At 43.1% G+C, this 22,785-nt stretch overlaps 1 long non-coding RNA gene across 3 annotated transcripts in view; it reads left to right on the plus strand.

Moving 5' to 3' along the window:
* The window catches only part of LOC103543225 (uncharacterized), a 209,731-nt gene that overhangs the window by 182,037 nt on the left and 4,909 nt on the right, over positions 1-22,785 (plus strand). For 2 of the 3 annotated variants that reach the window (XR_011530263.1, XR_011530266.1), the window contains exon 2: positions 14,706-14,831. The exons of the other annotated variant lie outside the window; for it this stretch is intronic. This is a non-coding gene — a long non-coding RNA (uncharacterized lncRNA). The remainder of the gene's footprint in view (positions 1-14,705; positions 14,832-22,785) is intronic. 3 annotated transcript variants of the gene reach the window in all.

A 22,785-nucleotide genomic window follows, 5' to 3' on the forward strand; every position in this document is an offset into this window, starting at 1 on the left:
TTGACCAATTGGTTTGTATATGATCTGAAGGCATACGAGGTAAGCCCCTTTCTCACTTTTTTAATGTAGCACTTTTTCTTTGTTATTCTTGAGCTTTTGGGTTTGATCTATTTTTTGACAAGCTCAATGAGCATGCTCTAATCCTCATTCTGGACTTCACCCAACATGTGAAGGCCTCTCAAGACCATGCTCTATAAATTCTGTGCACACCACGACATTTTATCTTTTTACACTGAATAACTTTATTCATATGATTATGCCCGAGGACGTTATGTCATAACACATGTACTTCATTGCACTCTGTCTTTGCTGCTATAGTGTATGATCCAAAAGAGCAGGGGCTTCACTTGCTGCATTCACCTTGGTATTTTCACAAAAGTATGTGAATATATGTGCACTTGTATGCAACACATTTAAGAATATAAAAAGTTATATAATAAAAAGAATGAAGGGAGAATGAAATCAAGTTTAGCATTGTGATTTCAAAAACAAATTTAGTAAGTAAAATTGAATGGAAAATCACACACTAACTGAAACAGTATACAAAATGGTAATAATCTATCTGGAAGAAAATGAATTTTTGCCCAACCCTCAGACATCTTCCAAAAACTCAGAAAGATTACGAACTCAGTGTAAGAATAACCAACATATTTTAGATAAACATCTAGAAAACTACATTTAAAATGTAAAGGTGGACAAATGCATCTTATATAAGGCAAGAACGTCAGAAGTAAAAAGATAGACATATTTAAACTTACACACAGTTTAAGATGGACACAAAACTTTTTTCTTGGCTAAAAAAATGCAACTAAATGTCAATTGGAGATTTTTTTTTTATTAATGTTATGATAGATTACAACCTTGTGAGATTTCAGTTGTACATTATTGTTAGTCATGTTGTGGGTACACCACTTCCCCCTTTGTGCCCTCCCCCTCCCCCCCTTTTCCCTGGTAACCACAGATCAGATCTCCTTGTCAATATGTTAACTTCCACCTATGAGTGGAGTCATATAGAGTTCGTCTTTCTCTGACTGGCTTATTTCGCTTAACATAATACCCTCGAGGTCCATCCACGTTGCTGCGAATGGGCCAATTTTGTCTTTTTTTATGGCTGAGTAGTATTCCATTGTGTATATATACCATATCTTCTTTATCCAATCATCAGTTTCTGGGCATGTAGGTTGGTTCCACGTCTTGGCTATTGTAAATAATGCTGCGATGAACATAGGGGTGCAAGGGACTCTTGGGTTTTCTGATTTCAGTTTCTTAGGATAGATACCCAGTAATGGGATGGCTGGGTCATAGGGTATTTCTATTTTTAACTTTTTGAGAAATCTCCATACTGTTTTCCATAGTGGCTGTACCAGTTTGCATTCCCACCAACAGTGTATGAGGGTTCCTTTTTCTCCACAACCTCTCCAACATTTGTCGCTCTTGGTTTTGGATGTTTTTGCCAATCTAACGGGTGTAAGGTGATATCTTAGTGTAGTTTTGATTTGCATTTCCCTGATGATTAGCGATGATGAACATCTTTTCATGTGTCTATTGGCCATATTTATATCTTCCTTTGAGAAATGTCTGTTCATGTCCTCTGCCCATTTTTTGATCGGGTTGTTTGTTTTTTTGTTGTTAAGCCATGTGAGTTCTTTGTATATTATGGAGATTAACCCTTTGTCAGATAAGTGGCTTGTAAATATTTTTTCCCAATTAGTGAGCTGTTTTTTTGTTTCAATCCTGTTTTCCCTTGCCTTGAAGAAGCTCTTTAGTCTGATGAAGTCCCATTTGTTTATTCTTTCTATTGTTTCCCTCAACTGAGGAGTTATAGTGTCCGAAAAGATTCTTTTGAAACTGATGTCAAAGAGTGTACTGCCTATATTCTCTTCCAGAAGACTTATTGTTTCAGGCCTAATCTTTAGGTCTTTGATCCATTTTGAGTTTATTTTGGTGTGTGGTGAAAAAGAATGGTCAATTTTCAATCTTTTGCATGTGGCTGTCCAGTTTTCCCAGCACCATTTGTTGAAGAGACTTTCTTTTCTCCATTGTAGGCCCTCTGCTCCTTTGTCGAAGATTAGCTGTCCATAGATGTGTGGTTTTATCTCTGGGCTTTCAATTCTGTTCCATTGATCTGTGGACCTGTTTTTGTACCAGTACCATGCTGTTTTGATCACTGTAGCTTTGTAGTATGTTTTGAAATTGGGGATTGTGATTCCGCCGGCTTTGTTTTTCTTGCTCAGGATTGCTTTAGCAATTCGAGGTCTTTTGTTGCCCCATATGAATTTTAGGATTCTTTGTTCAATTTCTGTGAAGAATGTTCTTGGGATTCTGATTGGGATAGCATTGAATCTGTAGATTGCTTTAGGTAGTATGGACATTTTAACTATGTTTATTCTTCCAATCCATGTGCATGGAATGTCTTTCCATCTCTTTATGTCGTCGTCAATTTCTTTCAAGAAAGTCTTGTAGTTTTCATTGTATAGATCCTTCACTTCCTTGGTTAAGTTTATCCCAAGGTATTTTATTCTTTTCATTGCGATTGTGAATGGGATTGAGTTCTTGAGTTCTTTTTCTGTTAGTTCATTGTTAGTGTATAGAAATGCTACTGATTTATGCACGTTAATTTTATACCCTGCTACTTTGCTGTAGTTGTTGATTATTTCTAATAGTTTTTCTATGGATTCTTTGGGGTTTTCTATATATAAGATCATGTCATCTGCAAACAGTGAGAGTTTTACTTCTTCGTTACCTATTTGGATTCCTTTTATTTCTTTTTCCTGCCGAATTGCTCTGGCCAACACCTCCAGTACTATGTTGAATAGGAGTGGTGAAAGTGGGCACCCTTGTCTTGTTCCTGTCCTCAGAGGGATGGCTTTCAGTTTTTGTCCATTGAGTATGATGTTGGCTGTGGGTCTGTCATATATGACCTTTATTATGTTGAGGTACTTTCCTTCTATACCCATTTTATTGAGGGTTTTTATCATAAATGGGTGTTGGATCTTGTCGAATGCTTTCTCTGCATCTATTGAGATGATCATGTGGTTTTTGTTTTTCATTTTGTTGATGTAGTGTATCACGTTGATTGACTTGCAGATGTTGAACCATCCCTGTGTCCCTGGTATAAATCCCACTTGATCATGGTGTATAATCTTTTTGATGTATTGCTGTATTCGGTTTGCCAAAATTTTGTTGAGGATTTTTGCATCTATGTTCATCAGTGATATCGGCCTGTAGTTCTCCTTCTTTGTGTTGTCCTTGTCAGGTTTGGGGATCAGAGTGATGTTGGCTTCATAGAATGTGTTAGGGAGTACTCCATCTTTCTCAATTTTCTGGAACAGTTTCAGAAGAATAGGTATTAAGTCTTCTTTGAATGTTTGGTAGAATTCTCCAGAGAAGCCGTCTGGTCCTGGACTCTTATTTTTGGGGAGGTTTTTGATTACCGTTTCTATTTCCTTACTTGTGATTGGCCTATTCAGATTCTCCATTTCTTCCTGATTCAGTTTGGGGAGATTGTAGGAGTCTAGGAATTTGTCCATTTCTTCCAGGTTGTTCAATTTGTTGGCATATAGTTTTTCATAGTATTCTCTTATGATCTCTTGTATTTCATTGGTATCTGTTGTGATTTCTCCTCTCTCATTCCTAATTTTATTTATTTGCGATTTCTCTCTTCTTTTCTTGGTGAGTCTGGCTAAAGGTTTGTCGATTTTGTTAATTTTTTTGAAGAACCAACTCTTTGTTTCATTGATCCTTTCTATTGTCTTTTTTGTTTCAATATCGTTTATTTCTGCTCTTATTTTTATTATTTCCCTCCTTCTACTGACTCTGGGCTTTGTTTGTTCTTCTTTTTCTAGTTCTGTTAGGTGTCGTTTGAGGTTGCTTATGTGAGCTTTTTCTTGTTTAGTGAGGTGAGCCTGTATTGCGATGAATTTCCCTCTTAGAACTGCTTTTGCTGCATCCCAAATGATTTGGTATGTTGTGTTCTCACTTTCATTTGTCTCCAGATAATATTTGATTTCTTCTTTAATTTCTTCAATGATCCATTGTTTGTTCAGAAGCGTGTTGTTTAGTCTCCACATTTTTGCACCTTTCTCTGCTTTTTTCTTGTAGTTGATTTCTAGTTTCATAGCATTATGATCAGAAAAGATGCTTGATATTATTTCAACTCTCTTGTATTTATTGATGTTTGCTTTGTTTCCCAAAATATGGTCAATCCTTGAGAATGTTCCATGTGCACTTGAGAAGAATGTGTAACCTGCTGTTTTTGGATGAAGTGTTCTATATATATCTATTAAGTCCATCTGGTCTAATTTTTCATTTAATTCTATTATTTCCTTGTTGATTTTCTGTCTGGATGTTCTGTCCATTGGTGTTAATGGTGTGTTGAGGTCCCCTACTATTATTGTATTGTTGTTGATGTCTTCTTTTAGTTCTATTAAGAGTTGCTTTACAAATTTTGGTGCTCCTGTGTTGGGTGCGTATATATTTATAAGTGTTATGTCTTCTTGGTGGAGAGTCCCTTTTATCATTATATACTGTCCCTCTTTGTCTTTCTTTATCTGTTTTGCTTTGAAATCTACCTTGTCTGATATTAGTATAGCGACATCTGCTTTCTTTTGTTCATTATTAGCTTGGAGTATTGTTCTCCATCCCTTCACTCTGAGTCTGTGTTTGTCTTTGGGGCTGAGGTGTGTTTCCTGGAGGCAGCATATTGTTGGGTCTTGTTCTTTTATCCCTCCTGCCACTCTGTGTCTTTTGATTGGGGAGTTCAATCCATTTACATTTAGAGTGATTATTGAGATGTGGGGGCCTACCACTACCATTTTATGTCTTGTTTTCCGGTTTTCTTCAATTTCCTTTGTTTCTCGTCCCATGGTTTAATCTGTTCTGATGAAGAGCTGCTACTCTCTGTTGTTGTCCTTCTACTTATCTCCTCTGCTCTTGGTTTTGTAGCCCCTTTCCTTTTTTGGATTTTTCAGGAATGAGGGTTTTCCTGAGGATTTCCTGAAGAGGAGGTTTTGTGGCAATGAACTCCCTTAATTTTTGTTTATCTGGGAAAGTTTTTATTTCTCCATTGTATTTGAAGGATATTTTTGCTGGGTAGAGAATTCTCGGCTGTAGATTTTTGTCCTTCAGATTTTTGAATATATCATTCCACTCTCTTCTAGCCTGTAAAGTTTCTGCTGAGAAATCTGCTGATAGCCTGATGGGGGTTCCTTTGTAGGTTAGTTTCTTTTGCCTGGCTGTCCTTAGTATTTTCTCCTTGTCGTTGACTTTTGCTAGCTTCACTACTATATGCCGTGGGGTTGGTCTTCTTGCATTGATAAAGTTTGGAGATCTGTTGGCTTCTGTCACCTGAAGATCCATCTCTCTCACCAGATTTGGGAAGTTCTCAGCCATTATTTCTTTGAATAGGCTTTCTGCCCCTTTTTCCTTCTCTTCTCCCTCTGGTATACCTATAATCCTTACATTGCATCTCCTAATTGTGTCTGATAATTCTCGGAGAGTTTCTTCATTTCTTTTTAGTCTTACTTCTCTCTCCTCCTCTGCCTGCAGCATTTCTATATTGCCGTCTTCCAAATTGCTAATTCTTTCCTCCATATTATCGGCCCTACTGTTCAGTGCATCTAGATTTTTCTTAATCTCTTCTATTGTGTTCTTCATTTCCAATATTTCTGTTTGGTTCTTCTTTATCGTATCAAACTCTTTTGTGACATAACTCCTGAATTCGTTGAGTTGTCAGTCAGAATTCTCTCTTAACTCATTGAGTATTTTAATGATGGCTGTTTTGAAGTCATCATCATTTAGGTTATATATCTCATTTTCTTTGGGATTGTTTTCTGTGTATTTGTTATTTTCCTTCTGTTCTGGAGATTTAATGTATTTTTTCATATTGCTTGATGTTGTTGATTTGTGCCTCCGCATAGAGATAGAGTTTAGTTGCTCCTTTCACTTGTTTCTGCTGCTGCGGTGGGGGAGCAGCTGTTTATACTGCACCAACCAGGAACCCTATCCACAGTTGCTAACTGGGCCTGGGCCCCTCCTCGTAGTCACAGTGGTTCTTTGGATTCCCTCCTCTGCTGTGGGGGCCATCACAGGGGGGCTTCAGGCTGCTGGTGCCTACTGTTGCAGCCCACCTAGATGTGCTCCCTCCTTGGGGTCTGCAATGGTGTTATGGGCTTTTCCAGCGGCCAGGGGTAGGATCACTTATATTTGTTGCTCCGTCACTGTCGGCACCCACAAAATCTCACTTGTCCACTATGGGTCGCAGGAGAGCTATTGGCATCTTCTACAGTCAGTGGTTAGTTCACCTAACTATGCTACTTTTGTCCTGGGGTCTTCCAGCCTTGTGGCTGCTGGCTGGGTGCTTTCTACTAGTGCTGTGCAGAGGCTTTCCCTGAGGCTGCTGTGAGCCTGTAGGGTTTCCCCCTAGGCTATGGAGCTGGGTCGCTGGAACTCCACCCAGCCCCAGTCCTGTTCCCCAGGAACTCAGGGAGCCCTTTGCCCTGTCTTGGGGGATAGCCAGAGATACTGATTTCAGTGGTAGCTGGTCAGCTGCTGCCCTGCCTGATATTCTCCTCTCTGGGACCCTCCCGGTGTTGTGGATGCTGGGCGTTGCCCCTCCGCTAATAGCAGACAGAGAGTTTTGTCTGCTGCCCAGGCAGAACTCTGGAGCTTCCCCTCTGGGCCACAGGGCCGGCCGCTGGAGCTCCCGCTAGCCCCAGTCCTCTCCGAGATCTCCGGCAAACCCTTACCCCATGGGGCGGGCAATGGCAGCTGGGGGTCACCTCGCCCTCTGGGGTTCTCTCCGGGACTTTCCTGGAGCTGTGAATGCTGGGCGTGGCCCCTCCGCTAATGGCAGACAGAGAGCTTTGTCTGCTGCCCTGGCAGAACTCTGGAGCTTCACCCAGCCCCAGTCCTCTCCGAGATCCCTGGCAATCCCTAGCCCCACGGGGCAGGCAACGGCAGCTGGGGGTCGCCCCGTCCCCTGGGATTCCCTCTGGGACTTTCCTGGAGTTGAATGCTGGGCATGGCCCCTCCGCTAATGGCAGACAGAGAGTTTTGTCTGCTGCCCGGGCGGAACTCTGGAGCCTCCCCTCCAGGGCGTGGAGCTGGCCTCTGCAGCTTCACCCAGCCCCGGTCCTCTCCAAGATCTCCAGCAATCCCTAGCCCCACGGGGCAGGCAACAGCAGCTGGAGGTCCCCTCGCCCTCCGGAACTCTCTCGGGGACTTTCCCGGAGCTGTGAATGCTGGGCGTGGCCCCTCTACTAATGGCAGACAGAGAGCTTTGTCTGCTGCCCTGGCAGAACTCTGGAGCCTCACCCAGCCCCAGTCCTCTCCGAGATCCCCGGCAATCCCTAGCCCCACGGGGCAGGCAACGGCAGCTGGGGGTCGCCCCGCCCTCTGGGATTCTCTCCGGGACTTTCCCGGAGTTGAATGCTGGGCGTGGCCCCTCCACTAATGGCAGACAGAGAGTTTTGTCTGCTGCCCGGGCGGAATTCTGGAGCTTCCCCTCTGGGGCACGGAGCTGGCCTCTGAAGCTTCACCCAGCCCCAGTCCGCTCTGAGATCTCCGGTAATCCCTAGCCCCACCATGCAGGCAGTGGCAGCTGGGGGACCTCCGTACCCTCAGTGATTCTCTCTGGGACCCTCCGGGTGCCGTGAACACTAGGGGGGATCTCCCCGCGGGCTCAGGTGTGTAACTCTAGAGTTTCCCTCTGCGTTTAGGAGTAATTGCGGGGGGTTTAGGTAGGGTTCTGGTCACCTGTTTCCACCGTCGCTCCTCTGTTGTGTGCTCGCTCCTGCCCTAGATGTGTGTTGATCTTCTGGGGGCGTCCGTTGGAAGAAAGCCGCTTGCAGGTACTAGGCTGTTCGGTCGGGGTCGGAGAGTTTTCACCTATTTCCACATCCTCCTGGAGGAAAGTCCATCCGCCTTCTGATGTATAGTCACGTGGGTCTCTCAGACGCCCTGAGATGCTGTCTGGATATCCTTTGTTAAGCGATAAGTGTCCAAATAATTGTAGACTCGAAGGGGGAGAGACAAAGAGGACTACTCACGGCGCCATCTTGGATCTGTTCAAAATACAGTCTTTTATATTGTCCACATATTTACCTTTCTTGGTGCTCCTCATTTCTTTGCATGGATTCCTGTCATGAACTTACTCTCTGGTGCTATTTTCTTTCAACGTAAAGGACTTCCTTTAGTGTTTCTTGTAAGGCAGGTGTGCTATCAACAAATTATCTCAGTCATAGTTTGTTGGAGACAGTATCCATTTCACTTTTATTCTTTGCGGGATAGTTTTAATGGATATAGAATTCTTAGTTGACAGCTTTTTCCTTCACCGTTTAGAATATGTCACTCCGCTGTCTTCTTTCCTCCATTGTTTCTGATGAGAAGCTAGCCATTAGTTATATCGTTGTTCCCTTGTTTGTGATCAGTCATTTTTTTCTTGCTGCTTTCAAGATTTTCTGTCTTTAAACTGTTTGAATAGATGTGTCTAGGGTGGATTTCTTTTTCATTTATTCTTTTTGTGATTCATTGACCTTCCAGAATAAGTCATATTTTTCATCAAATTTTGGAACTTTGGGCCATTATTTCTTTATCCCCTCCTCCTTCTGTTTATTTCTCCCTCTCTCTTTTCCTTCTAGGATTCCCGTTACACATATATTGCTATGTCCCACATATCTCCAAGGCACTGATCAATATTATTAATTTTTTCCTCTTTTCTTCAGATTAGGTGATTTCTATTGATCTATCTTCAAATTTGTTGATTCTTTCTTACGTCCATCTCAAATCTGGTGTTGAGTCCCTCACATAAATTTTTCAGTTCAGTTATTGTACTTTTCAACTCCAGAGTTTGCATTTGGTTCTTTTGTTGTGATTCCTATCTTTGTTGATATTCTTTATTTGTTGAGCCACTGTCATCATACATTCTTTTAATGTTTTTAAAAAGATGGTTTTCTTTAGTTTTTTGAACATATTTATAATAGCCCTTTGATGTTTTTGTCTGCTAATTTCAACATCTGGGCACTCTTGGACAAAGTTCGTACTGATGGCCTTTTTTTTTCTTTCCTTAGTATGGCTCAACTTTTCTGTTTCTTTGCACGGCTCATAATTTCTTGTTGAAAACTGGATATTTTAAGATTATATGTTTTAGCAACTCTGGATTCTAATCTTCCCCTTCTCCCCAAGGGTGATTATTGTGGTTGTTTGATTGTTGTTTAATAATAACTTGCCTAAATTAAATTTGTGGAATCTATTTTCTTCTTTTTTATTCAATTATTTTATTGAGGTTATGGTTTATAACATTGTGTAATTTCAGGTGTACATTATTATATATCAGTTTCTGTATACTGCATTGTGCTCCCCACCTATAGCCTATTTTTTAACCACCATACATATGTGCCCCTTCACCCCTTTTGCCCACTCTCCCACCCCCTTCCTCTCTGGTAATCACTAATCTGTTCTCTTTATCTATGTGTTTGTTTATCTTCCACATATGAGTGAAATCATACAGTGTTTGTCTTTCTCTGTCTGGCTAATTTTGCTTAACATAATAGCTTCAAGGTCCATCCATGTTGTTGCAAATGGGAAAATTTTGTCTTTTGTATGGCTGAGTAGTGTTCCATTGTATATATATACATGGCATCTTCTTTATCCATTCATCAGTTGATGGACACTTGGGTTGCTTCCACATTATTGTGAATAATGCTGTGATGAACACAGGGATGCATAAATCTCTTTGAGTTGTTGATTTCATGTTCTTTGGATAAACACACAGCAGTGGGATAGCTGTATTGTATGTTATTTCTATTTTTAATTTTTTGAGAAATCTTCATACTGTTTTCCATAGTGACTGCACCAGTTTGCATTCCTACCAGCAATGTGTGACAGTTCCCTTTTCTCCACATCCTCTCCAACATTTTTTATTTTTGTCCTGTTAATTATAGCCATTCTGACAGGTGTAAGGTGATATCTCATTGTAGTTTTGATTTGCATCTTCCTAATAATTAGTAATGTCAAATATCTTTTCATGTGCCTGTTGGCCATCTGTATATCTTCTTTGGAAAAATGTCTGTTCATATCCTATTTCAATTTTTTGATAGAGTTTTTTTTTTTGTGTTGAGTTGTGTGAGTTATTTATGTTGGAAATTAATCCCTTGTTGGATATATGATTTGCAAATATTTTCTCCCAGTTGGTGGGTTCTCTTTTTGTTTTGTTCATGGTTTCCTTGGCTTTGCAGAAGCTTCTTAGTCTGATGTAGTCCCATTTGTTTATTTTTTCGTTTGTTTCCCTTGCCTGACTAGACGTGATATTGGAAGAGATACTGCTAAGACTGATGTCAAACAGTGTACTCCCTTTATTTCTTCTAGGAGTTTAATGGCTTCAGGTCTTACATTCAAGTCTTTAATCCATTTTGAGTTAATGTTTTTGTATCATGTAAGAAAATGGTCTACTTTAATTCTTTTGCATGTGCCTGGCCAGTTTTCCCAGCACCATTTATAAAAGAGACTTTCTCCATTGGGTGTTCTTGGCTCCTTTGTTGAAGATTAGCTGTCTTTAGATGTGTAGTTTTATTTCTGGGGTTTCAATTCTGTTCCATTGATCTATGTGTTTCTTTTTCTGCCAGTATCATGCTGTTTTGATTACTACTGTTTTGTAGTATATTTTGAAGTCAGGGATTGTGATACCTCCAGTTTTGTTCTTTCATCTCAGGATTGTTTTGGCTATTCAGGGTCTTTTCTTGCTCAGTAGAAATTTTAGGATTCTTTGTTCTGTTTCCATGAAAAATGTCATTGGGATTCTGAATGGGATTGAATTGGATCTGTATATTGCTTTAGGTAATAAGGACATTTTAGCTGTGTTTATTCTTCCAATCCAAGAGCATGGAATATTTTCCCATTTCTTTGTGTCTCCCTTGGTTTCTTTCAATAATGTCTTATAGTTTTCAATGTATAGGTCTTTCACCTCCTTGATTAAATTTATTCCTAGATATTTTATTCTTTTTGTTGAGATTGTAAATGGGATTGTATTATTGACTTCTCTCACTGTTAGTTCACTATTAACGTATAGAAATGCAACTGATTTTTGTAAATTGATTTTGTACCCTGCAATTTTGCTGTAGTTGTTGATTATTTCTAATAGTCTTTTTGGTGGATTCTTTAGGCTTTTCTATATATCAATCATGTCATCCACAAACAGTGAGAGTTTTACTTCTTCCTTTCCAATTCAGATCTCTTTTATTTCTTTTTGTTGCTTAATTGCTCAGTCTAGGACTCCTGGTACTATGTTTAATAAGAGTGGTAAGAGTGTCTTTTTCCTGTTCTTAGAGGGATGGCTTTCAGTTTTTCACCGTTAAGTATGATGTTGGCTGTGGGTTTGTTATATATGGTTTTTATTATGTTGAGATACTTTCCTTCTATATCCATTTTATTGAGAGTTTTTATCATAAATGGATGTTGGATCTTGTCAAATGCTTTCTCTGCATCTATTGAGATGACCATGTGTGATTTTTAATCCTAACTTTGCTAATGTGGTGTATCACATTGATTGATTTGTGGATGTTGAAAAATCCCTGCACTCCTGGAATAAATCTCACTTGATCATGGCATATAATCCTTTTAATGTATTGCTGTATTCAATTTGCTGATATTTTGTTGAGGATTTTTGCATCTATGTTCAACAGCAATATTGGCCTGTAATTTTCTTTTTTGTGTGTTTTCCCTGTCTGGTTTTGGTATCTGGGTAATGTTGACCTCATATAATGAGTTATGAAATGTCTTATTTTCTTCAATTTTTTGGAATAGTTTTAGAAGGATAGGTATTAAATCTTCTTTGAGTGTTTGGTAGGATTTACCAGAGAAGCTATCTTGTCCTAGACTTTTGTTTTTTGGGAGGTTTTTGATTACTGTTTCAACCTCTTTACTTCTTATTGGTCTATTCAGGTTCTCTATTTCTTCTTGATTTAGTTTTGAGAGATTGTATGATTCTAAGAATTTATCCATTTCTTCTAGGTTATCCAATTTTTTGGCATATGGTTTTTCATATTATTCTCTTATAGTCCTCTGTATTTCTGAAGTATCTGCTGTAATTTCTCCTCTTTCATTTCTAATTTTACTTATTTGAGCCTTATCTCTTCTTTTTCTTAGTGAGTCTGTCTAAGGGGTTGTCAATTTTATTTATCCTCTCAAAGAACCAGCTCTTAATTTCATTGACAGATTCATAACTTTGTGGTCAGAAAAGCTGCTCCATATGATTTCAATTTTCTTAAATTGATGCTTGTCTTGTTTCCCAACAGTTGATATATCTTTGAAAATGCTTCATGTGCACTTGAGAATATTGTGTTTTCTGAATGTGTTTTTAGATGGAATGTTCTATACGTATATCTATTACGTCTATCTGGTCTAGTGTTTCATTTAAGTCTGTGGGCTCAGATGATGCTGTTCCTGGATTGTCTTCGGTTGCTGCTTGCACCACTCTCAGGGGTTCTCGGTTCACAGGTATCACTGTAGCTGATGGGGGCTTGAGGCCCCAGGGACTTGTATACAGCCCCCTTTGCTGGTGGAGCTGTTGACTGGGTTGCTGCCACTGGGGGCTGGGCCACAGGTTCTATTGTGGTTCCTGTTGCTTCCAGTTGTAGATTCCACATGCCACTGCTGGGGGTGCTGGGGCTGTTTTCTTTTCCAACCCCATCTGCTCATAGTTGTGCCTGTCAGTCCACTGTGCATTTGTGCAGGCAGGCTGCAGCCACTTGGTGGTTCATGCTCATATGGGCAAGGCTACTGTGCTTCGTAGCAAGTTGCAGCTGGGCTGCGGTGTTTGGTGAGTGGTTCTAGCTCATGCAGGCAGGGAGCCTTTGCATGGGCCAGGCTGCTGTCTTTGGCAGGTGGGTCTGGCCAGGCTGCTGCACTCAGTGGGTATGGTGCCTTTGTGTGGGCTAAGATGCTGCCACTCAGTGGGGGGCATTTTCTTGGGTGGGGTCACCGTGGTAGGTGGGTACTCCCATGGCCTGGGCTGTCACTCCAAAAGCATTTGCACGTCTGCCAGGCTGTCTCCACCTCCACTCACAGTCATGTCGACTGCTGTGCTGACCAGGATCACTGTTGCTGGGGACAGAGAAGAGGGATCTGTTCCCTTAGTTCCAGTGCTTCCCAGGGGTCCAGTCTGCTCACCTTCAGATATACGGTTGCGTGGACCTCTCAGGCATCCTGTTGTGTTGTGTAGGGAATCCTCTGTTGGTTAATGGATGTCTGTTTAGCTGTAATTTAGAGGGGAGAGACAATGGGAACAACTCATTCTGCCGTGATGCTGACATCACTCCATTTTTTTCTCCAGTATATTTACAATGTTGTGCAACCATCACCACTATCTAATTCCAGAGAATTTCCATCCACCCCAAAAGAAATTCCCCATCAGCAATCACTACAAATTCTCCCCATCATCCATCCTCTGGAAGCCATTAATCTACTGTCTGTCTCTGTGGATTTGTCTTTTCTGGAAATTACCTGTGAGTAGAATCATATAATATTGGTACTTTGTCTTATAAGAATAAAATATTCTGGTTTTTATTTAACTGTTATGGCCAGAAAGGTATTGTTATCTAACCCATTGTGGGGCATGAAGAAATAATGATTATCTTGTCAAAGATAGTTGTATAATTCCTTCTTTGGTTTTCAACAATCTCTTCTTGACCAGAATATTCACTCTAAAGATGTCTCCATGATATCCTCATCTCTCTCCCAGTGATAATCCTGGAATCCAGATGTTAGGTCGAATTCTAGAAACCTAACTATTCTTTGGCTCCTCTTCTTGTCCAGGTTACATTACTTCTCTCTCTAATGGGTTTGTTTAGTCCTGGTTTATCAGTATCCTGGCTGCCAAGTCAGCTTATGTCTCAGTGGGTGGTGAGTCTTTTGACCATCAGCCCTGGCCTCTGTTTCTCTTGCTCTGTATCTACATTTACCCCAGTGCCTCCCCTTCTGCAGGGATGAAGACTACTCTATTCCTGGTAGTCATTTTCAGGCCAGGTGCAGCTTTCATAGGTATAACCTCCTGAATTTTCTGCCCTTTAAGAATTCTGTGATAGTAGAGTACTCTCTCACAAAATCTACTGTGTCGGTGGTATTGTCAGTGGGGTGCACTGAAATTCCAGTAGTAGGACTTACGTTAATAAAGAGCCAAGATTACTTAACAACTCAAGAGGACTTTTGGTGAAATCTCTAAGGTCATCATCCACTCACGTTCCTTAACGTTACTGTTCACTCCTAATTGTGTTTCCATGTCCCTCTGGGAGGAGAGAGTTGGAACCTTTTTTTTCACAGACCAGCTGGATGGTGAGAATGGAGGTCACCTGGACCTGTACACAATGAGGCCACTTCAGAGATGTGTCCCCAAGTAAAGGAACACTCAGTCATCCCAGCATCCACACATAGTAGATATTCTACCTAAGTCTAGTATCTAATAGGAAATTCTCCATTCAAATTTGAAGACAGGATTACTCTTGTATTTGGGGGTACTTCTGTATGGTGTATGCTGGATAGTCTCCACTTGTATCTTTTACAAAAAATAAATTAAAGTTTCCAATTCAGAGATATTGTTATCAGTCATTTCTGGGGTCCTGGCATGGATTTAATAATGCAGCCCTGCCAGAGAGTTGGTCAGACTCCACTCCCTCCTTCTATTTATAGTAGTTTGAGTGTTCTTTTTTCTGCAGTTCTTTCTGATGCTGCTGCTGCTGTTGCTGCAAAGCATTTGGAGCAGTAAGGGATTTGGCCTGACCATCCAGGTGTTGGCGTGTATGGCCTGTTGCTTGTAGCAGGGACCAGCCTACAAGCTTGAGGTATGCTGGTAGAGCAAAGAGCACTACCCCACCCAATCAGACTTTGGAGGATGGCACTCTGGTACTGGAGAGGCCCAGCTCCTTCTCCTCAGGGATATCCCACATACCTGATATTCTTCCTAAAAATGAAATTCCACCAAATTCCTGCCTGTTCCCTGGGAGGGGCTCCATGGGGCCAGATGGAAGTAACATCCCATACATCCAAGAAGTCCATACCCTTTAGCACTTGGTACTAAGAGGAAGCCTGTGACATTACAAAATAGCAAGGTTTGTCTTTTTCTCCTTCTAGAAGCACGGATCTCCCAGCAGCACCTGGAGGTTGTGGGAATGTTTTACTGGGGTTTTGTTCAGGTACCTGAACTCAGGCCTACTTACCCTTTCCAGATGGCCTGGGTTGGGTATTGATGGAGGTTCCCAGGTGGGATTTGGAGTGTATAGGTTCAGTCTAGACTGTATCCGTGACCTGCAGAGAGGTCTCGCGCCAGGGTCTGTCTTACATCCATGGAACTGGGTGGAGAGAATCCAACCAATGGGTAACCCAGTATACTCTTATTTACCATGGGACCCTGAGCATCCTTTGCAGTAGGAAGAGACAGAGTCATGAACAACTAGGAACGTGGTGGTGATCAAAGCAGCCCTGGTCCCTGTCCTCATGGAGCTCTAATTCCAGTAGAGTGCCAGACTCATCCTCAGATGACTCAGACATAGACAACCCAGAATGGGCAGCTCAGGGATGGGGCATGCAGAAGCAGCTTGTTTGAAGATTGTTTATATGGGGTTTTTAGTGCCCTCTGGTGCCTACTGTGCAGATGCCTGCCCAGGAATTATGATGAATGACAGAATGACACTCAGGAACCACTGTATGTGAAATAATGCTTATCCTTCACCCAGGAAGCAGCGACAGGACTCTCCTAAGGAGATGAGCTCAGGTTCACTCCTGTTTGAAGCATGTATCAAGTGAGAATCTTGACTTTGGAATTCTTTTTTTTGTTATTGAGGACCTTGGGTCAGGGTGAGGTTCCTGCATGTGAGCTGAGGTAGAGGGTTTGAACTTCCTTCTTCCACCAAGGGAGGGAGCGCACAGACTGCCCAAATATGCAATGGAAGTGAGAGAGGTGGGGCTCAAAAGTTGTCAAAGTCAAACATGAAAAATTGAATCTTCCTCCTATACAAGGAAGTGAATGGTGTTACCTGTAAATGGACTATTTGGCTTTTTGAGAAAGTGTAAAGATTCAAACTCAGGGTTGTCTGATCCCAAATCCTCATCACTGTTGAGTCAAGGGCTCTCAGTGTCCATGAAGCCCTGGCCTGGCCCTCAACTTCTTCCAATCAGCACAGCCTCCAAGACCCTCTGCCCTGCCCTTATCTCACTCCACTTTTCCACCCAGGTCCTGACTCAGCCCCTGGAAAGACCAGGCTCCAGGCCCAGGATGGTGGGCTGGGCTCCTCCCTCCTCAGAGATGCCAACCCCAATCCTGTGCCCAGGGGAATGTGCTTTTCTCTGTCACCGGCTGGCGTCCAGGCCAATCTCATTCCTCTTTTTGGCAAAGACACTGGGCTGGGTGCTAAGCGTACTTCAACCTCCCCAGGAAGCAGCTGGGAGGGAGGATGTGAGAGATGAACCGTGTTTTTGGAGGATGCGATAAGACAGCTAAGTCAGTGTCTCTTAAGAGAGGAGAAGGTGAGCCTGTGCCTGGAGCCTTTCCAGTCCCATGTTTATTAACTATTTGTATGTGACTCACTAGGAAAAATAGATATTACATCATTAAGTAGCTTACACATAGTCCAAAGGAAAGCTTAATTATACAGTAATGGTTATGATTCTTTGCAGTGCACACTACTCTATTTTCAATCAATTCTATTTTAATTTTTTAAGTACCCCTTATGACAAACTCATTGGTTTTACCAGAAAGAGTGTCATGATCCAGTTTGGGGAACACTATTCTGCCTGCAGCTGAAGGAGAGGGGAGGCCTGAGGAGCAGGGGGAGAAGTGGTTCTGGGAGGGAGCGTGTTGTCCTCTACCCCCTTGGGAAAGAGTGGACATTTAGGACTCTGGCAATTGCACAATTACTTCTGTGTCAGGAGCCTCCTCCCTGGTCTCCTGTCTCCTGTTTCAATCCTCCTGTCCACCCCTCTCACAGGAGATGGATACTAGGATCTTCCAAAGACCCACATCTCATCACTTCCATCCCCTGCTTAGGACCTGTCTGTGGCTCCCAGTGCATTCAGGCTAAGTCCAGAATCTTCATTGAAGCCCACAGGGTGACTGGCTCTTCCCTTTCCCCTGACCTCTGCCCTCCCAAGACTGAGTTCTGCTGAAATAGTTACAGATCTTGCTCATTCTCAAAATCACATCTCAGATGTCCCCTCCTCCAGGAAGCCATCCCTGATGCCCTTGGCCCTCCTTCCCAGCCTTCCTCACTCTGGGTCATTATTGTCTGGGATGGTCTGTGTCCTCCGTTGGATACGAGAACTAGAAGGACAGGGCCTGGGACTAAGTCATTACTGTGTCCTCAACATCAACTAGTACAGGGTTGGTGACAGATAAGGTGCTCAGGTAATACTGAATGAATGAATAAAAGAATGAATAAAATAATCAATGGATGAATGCATGGGTGAATGAATGAACGAAAGTGCTGTGTTTGGAGTGTGTCTATCTCAAAATGACTGCCTTGACATACTGAGTTTCTGAGAATTGGTGCCTGAAGTTCAAACACCTCCCTCTCCAGGCAGCCTCCCTGTCCTTCTTGTAATGCTGTTGCTCAGCTGTACCCTGTGGGATCTCATCCCCTTGGGAAGGCCTAAGAACCTCCCTCCCAGCCACCTCTCCCATGGTTCCCACCCCACACACATAGGACCCAACCCTGTGCTGGGGGCTGGAAACAAGGCTACCAGCACCATCTGGGCCCTGCCAGGAGAGTACAGGTTGGGTTGGGGCTCAGAGGCTTCTCTATTTCTGATTTTACTAATCCCTTGGATGCATCTACTAAGAAACATAGATATCACATCATTTGTGCAGCTTACACACAGTCTCAAAAGAAAGTGAAAAGAAATAGACAAAATAGTGCACTGCCAGCCTCCCTCAGGGGACCGGGTCCGTCACCTTCTCATCCCAAGTGACTTCTCTCAGAGGAAAATCTACCCCCTCTCCCTCAGATCAAGCATATTCAAGAAGGAAGGTTAATTCCTGTGAAGAAGACAAGTGTAAACCTTTCACTGGTTCTGTTGTCTTAACTCTTATGGGGTCGTGATTTACTTGAGGGTCTCCAATCACCTATAAAGTCATCAATTGCTCACCCAGCGCCAGGCACAGCTTCTCCCATTATCTCATTCATAATCTCCCCTCCCCTCCCCTCCTCTCCTTTCTCTTCCTCTCTTCTGATCTCCTCTCCCCTTCTCTCTCCACAAACCAAATGAAAACAGTGGCTTTTGCAGGGCAGCCACAGCACTGAATCTCAGACCCTGAAACAGTGCCTGGGATGTGCAAGTTGTGTGTCCTTGAATAAGTGACGACTAAAAAGAAACAGAGTAGACACTTGTTCTTGTGACATTTGAGTTCCTGTCTTGGTTTTGTAAGTGACCTGAGAAGCCTGGAAAATTTCGCACTTTTCCAACTTATTCAAATTGGAATTTCCAAATCCATAAACAAAAGGTCACTGCCTATCACAGCCACTGTTGCCTGAATGACATCAGCTGTGGTTAAGTGAGCAGGTACTACGCTCTGGTCCTTGGACTTAGAGTATGAGGTCAGGGAGCTGACAAGTCCCTTCAGGAGGGTTCTTAATGTACAAAAGAACATGGGGAAAGTAGAAGACTTGTAAGGTCATATGGATCAGGCCTAATTAGCTATTTCAACTTGGGAGAGTAGGGATGGGTCCAAGGTGTGTCCTATGCCTTCCTTTTGCTACAGTGAGAGGAAGAGAGGCAGGCATTTGGCAGAAGGGAAAGGGAAGGGAGCATCGGTTCTCTCCTGCCTCTTACAGGATCTGACATCAGGTTTCAAGGTGACAGATACCCCGTGTGAGGCCTGCCCCAGCTCCAGACCCAAGCAATGCCCCTGGAGGCCAGGGAAGAGGACTGGAGATCCACTGACATCACCCACTCCTCTCTAGAGATAAAAGGACCTGCTGAATTTGTTGCTTTCCCATCGACTGAACTAAAGCAAATCCCAGACAGGACTCCCCAATGCAGACTCCAGGGTAAGGTAATCCCATCTCCAGTTACAACCACAATCTGGCCACAACCCCACCCAATGTCCAATAACCACATGAAAAGATGCTCAACGTCATTTTTAACAGAAATTCTAATCAAAATCACTAGGAATTACCACTTCATATCCACTATAATGGTGATAATTTTTTTTTTTTTGGTGAGGAAGATTGTCCCTGAGCTAACATCTGTGCCAGTCTTCCTCTACTTTGTATGTGAGAAGCTGCCACAGCATGGCTTGATGAGAGGTGTATAGGTCCACACCTGGGATCCGAACCCATGAACCCTGAGCTGCCTAAGTGGAGCATGTGTACCCAACCGCTACGCCACTGGGCCAGCCTTGATAATTTTTTAAAATGGAAAAAAAGGTGTTAGCAAGAGTGCGGAAAAATTGAAACACTCCACACTTTGCTAGTGGAAATGTAAAATGGTGCAACCATTGTGGAAAACTGTTAGTGTGCTCCTCCCTAAGTTAAACATAAAATTACCATGTGAACAAGCATTTCTACTACTGGGTGCATACCCAAAAGAGTTGAAACAGTTGTTCAAACAATCACTGTACACAAATGTTTGTAGAGGCATTATTCACAACAGTCAAAAGGTGGAACTATCTCAAGTGGCCATCAATTTATGAATGGGTAACTAAATGTGGTATATCCATATAATGAAATATTACTTCTCGTAAGAATGAAGTATAGATACATTCCACAACACGGATGAATCTTGAGAACCCTGTGATGAGCGAAAGAAGCCAGACATAAATCACCACATATTGTATCATTATATTTATATGAAAAATCCAAAGTACATAAATACATTGAAACAGAAAGCAGATTAATGGTTTCTAGGAGCTGGGAGGAAAGTGGAATGGGCAGCAATTGCTTAATGAGTCTGGGGTTTCCATATGGGGTGATGAAAATATTTTGGTGGTGGTTACACATTTTGAATGTGCTAAATGCCACTAAACTATAACAATTTACAATGGTTAAAATGATGAATTTTATGTTATGTGTATTTTACCTCAAACATAGAAAAGAAAATTAAAAGCATTTGAATGGGGGGCGGGGGGGTGTGGGTGGGGGCTGGTCCAGAGCGCAGAAGGAACTGTCCACACCTTTGGTGCTGACCAACTCGATCTGTTTCATTATTTCTGTTGCTGGAATGATACTTTCCCTGAGTGTCTTCACTTTATAGTGTGATTCTGATTCCCATCTGCTTGTGCAGAGTGTAGGCTGGTTGGGTTCAATTAAACCTAAAATCCTTGATCTATTTGGTCCCTGAAACAACTTCTTCCCTTCTCATTGAAGATCAAAAGCCACAACTGGGCTCGATTCTCAGGTGTCTTTCTTGACTGCAAAGCCACAAAGAGCTATGATAAGTGCTCAGCAGAAGACATCCAAGGTGCTGTCAGGATGTAATGGGGTGACTGACCTCAGCCTCGGAGTTCTGAGATGTTTCAGGGAGGGTGAAATTTAAACTGAAAGCTGGAGAATGCATAGAATGCACGGGAAGCGAGTGGGGAGAGAGTTAGACAGGAATCATCATGATTGAACCTTGAAACATGTGGATGCAAGGGGAGAACAGACTCTGAAGTTGACGAGCAGAAAGTGGGGAGAGGGTGGTGAGGCCTGCATCTGGGGGACATGGGAGTTGAGTCATGGGAGACATTTGGGGTTGTAATAAGGAGCTGTAATAAGTTGAGGGTGATTGGGAGCCATGAAGGGTATACAGGACACTTGGCATCGATCCCACACACTCAGGGCCACCCTGTCTGCAGAGGCTGGGCAGCTTCAGATGACCTTTCCTGGATGGACTTGCAGCTGGGGTTCTGGATGCATCTGAAGCTTGAGGCACCACAGCCATGGGGTCAGCAGGTGTTTCTCCAGCAGCAACCATGAGTTCAGGCTATAGCTTTGAGGTGCTGATAGGCTGCTGGGGCTGCAGAAGTGATATTCACATCCCTGAGTCGCATCAGCAGGCTGTTCTGGACATCGTTCCTGGAGGCACAGCCTAGAGCCTGCTCTTCCAGCTCCTCCTGTGACAAGTAGGCTCTTAATTCACTGTTTTACTTGGAGGATTCAACCAGGGCTGGGATTGGGACAGACCATCCATCCTTTGGTCACCAGGAGTCCATATACAGGGAGCAGGGGTCAATTCCAGAAATCTTGATAATGTGGCTGGAGTAAAGGAATGACACAGCCTTCTCCTCAGCCAGCAGGGGAGGATGTTCTGGCTCTGGAAAGCGCCAGCCCCTCCTCCTGCATACCTGACATTCTCTCTGTACACTTCAAAGTCCACAACATTCCTGCCTGTCCCCTGGGAGGGGCTTCCTGAGGCCATATGGAAATAACACCCAGATGCTGACAGGAGAGATATTCAGTCAATTTATTCCTGGGGCAAAGGAGAAGCCAGTGGGGAATCCAGTAAAAGCAGAACATGACGGTGTTCTCCTGGATTTCACATCTAGGAGCCCAGCTCTGCCAGCCTCGACCAGGAGCTGTGGGAACATCAACCCGGCTCTTGTCCAGGGGAGTCTGTGAGCAGAGCCTGCCTGTCCTTCATGGACGGACTCGTCCAGGGGGCTTTGGAGGCTCCTGGACTGGAATTCAGGAATCCTGGGTTCTGTTCTAGCCTGTGTCACTGACCAGCATTAGGACATTGTGTCAGTGTCTTCCTTGGATCAAGGGAGCAGGATGAGAGAGTAAAACAAGTGACTGGTCAGGATCTTACACGTACTGCCAAGAGAGCCAGAACCTTCTTTAACCATAAGTAGAAGCTGAGTCCCAACACCTAATGATGGCTTCAACCAAGACAGGCTGGGTCCTGCCTCATAGATCTGGGCTCTTACGCAGAAGACAGAGCCGTCCTCAGACAGTGAGGTCCCGTGGTGCACACAGTAGGATGTGGTCTCTGAGGGAGCTGATGGTGGGATTAGACAGGATTGTGTGCAAAGGCTTTTTTGATACCTTGAGAAGAGACAGAAGCAAGATGCAAACTCAGGGCTGTCTGACCCCAAAGCCTCAATGCTGTTGAATTAGTGGCTCTCAGTGCCCACACATCTCAGGACTGGCCACCGTGCTCCCACCAGCACAGCCTCTGACCCCCTGCCCTATTCTGACCTGCCCTTTGGTCATTCATCTCCCTTGAGAGATGAGCCTCCAGGCCCAGGAGTGTGGACTGAGCTAAGCCTTTCTCAGAGAAAAACCTCCAGCCCCGCCCTGGGGAATATGACTTCTCTTCACCCTGGCTGGTGTCCAAACCTCTAATGCACAGGCCTGTGTCCTGGCCTACCTCAAGCCATTTCAGAAAGTGAACAGAATCAAGGTCATGAGAGATTAGCCCTGAACTGGAAAACATGATGAGGCAGCTAAGTGTGTAGCAGTCAGCAAAGGATGGAACTAGCCCTCGCCTGGGGCCTCTTCCACTCATGAGTTTACTAAGCAATAAATAAGTATTACATCATTACATGACTCCCAACATTCTTGAAGGAAAGTTTCAGGAAACAACATTTGACAAGATTCTGTTCAGCACACACTAATACATTTCCTAATATAGTTTTTAATTAAAAAATATAGTTTATGAGCAACTCAAGTGGTTATATAACCTACTAAAAGGTTGCAATTCAGTTTGGAAAATATTGCTCTACTGTGAGGCTGTGAGAGAAAGGAGGCCAGGACACAGGGGAGATGTGGGGCTGGAAGAGGAGCATGCTGTCCCCCTAGCCCTTTGGAGAAAGAGGACATT

Source organism: Equus przewalskii, chromosome 20 (assembly GCF_037783145.1).
Source record: "Equus przewalskii isolate Varuska chromosome 20, EquPr2, whole genome shotgun sequence".
NCBI classification, from domain to species: Eukaryota; Metazoa; Chordata; class Mammalia; order Perissodactyla; family Equidae; genus Equus; species Equus przewalskii.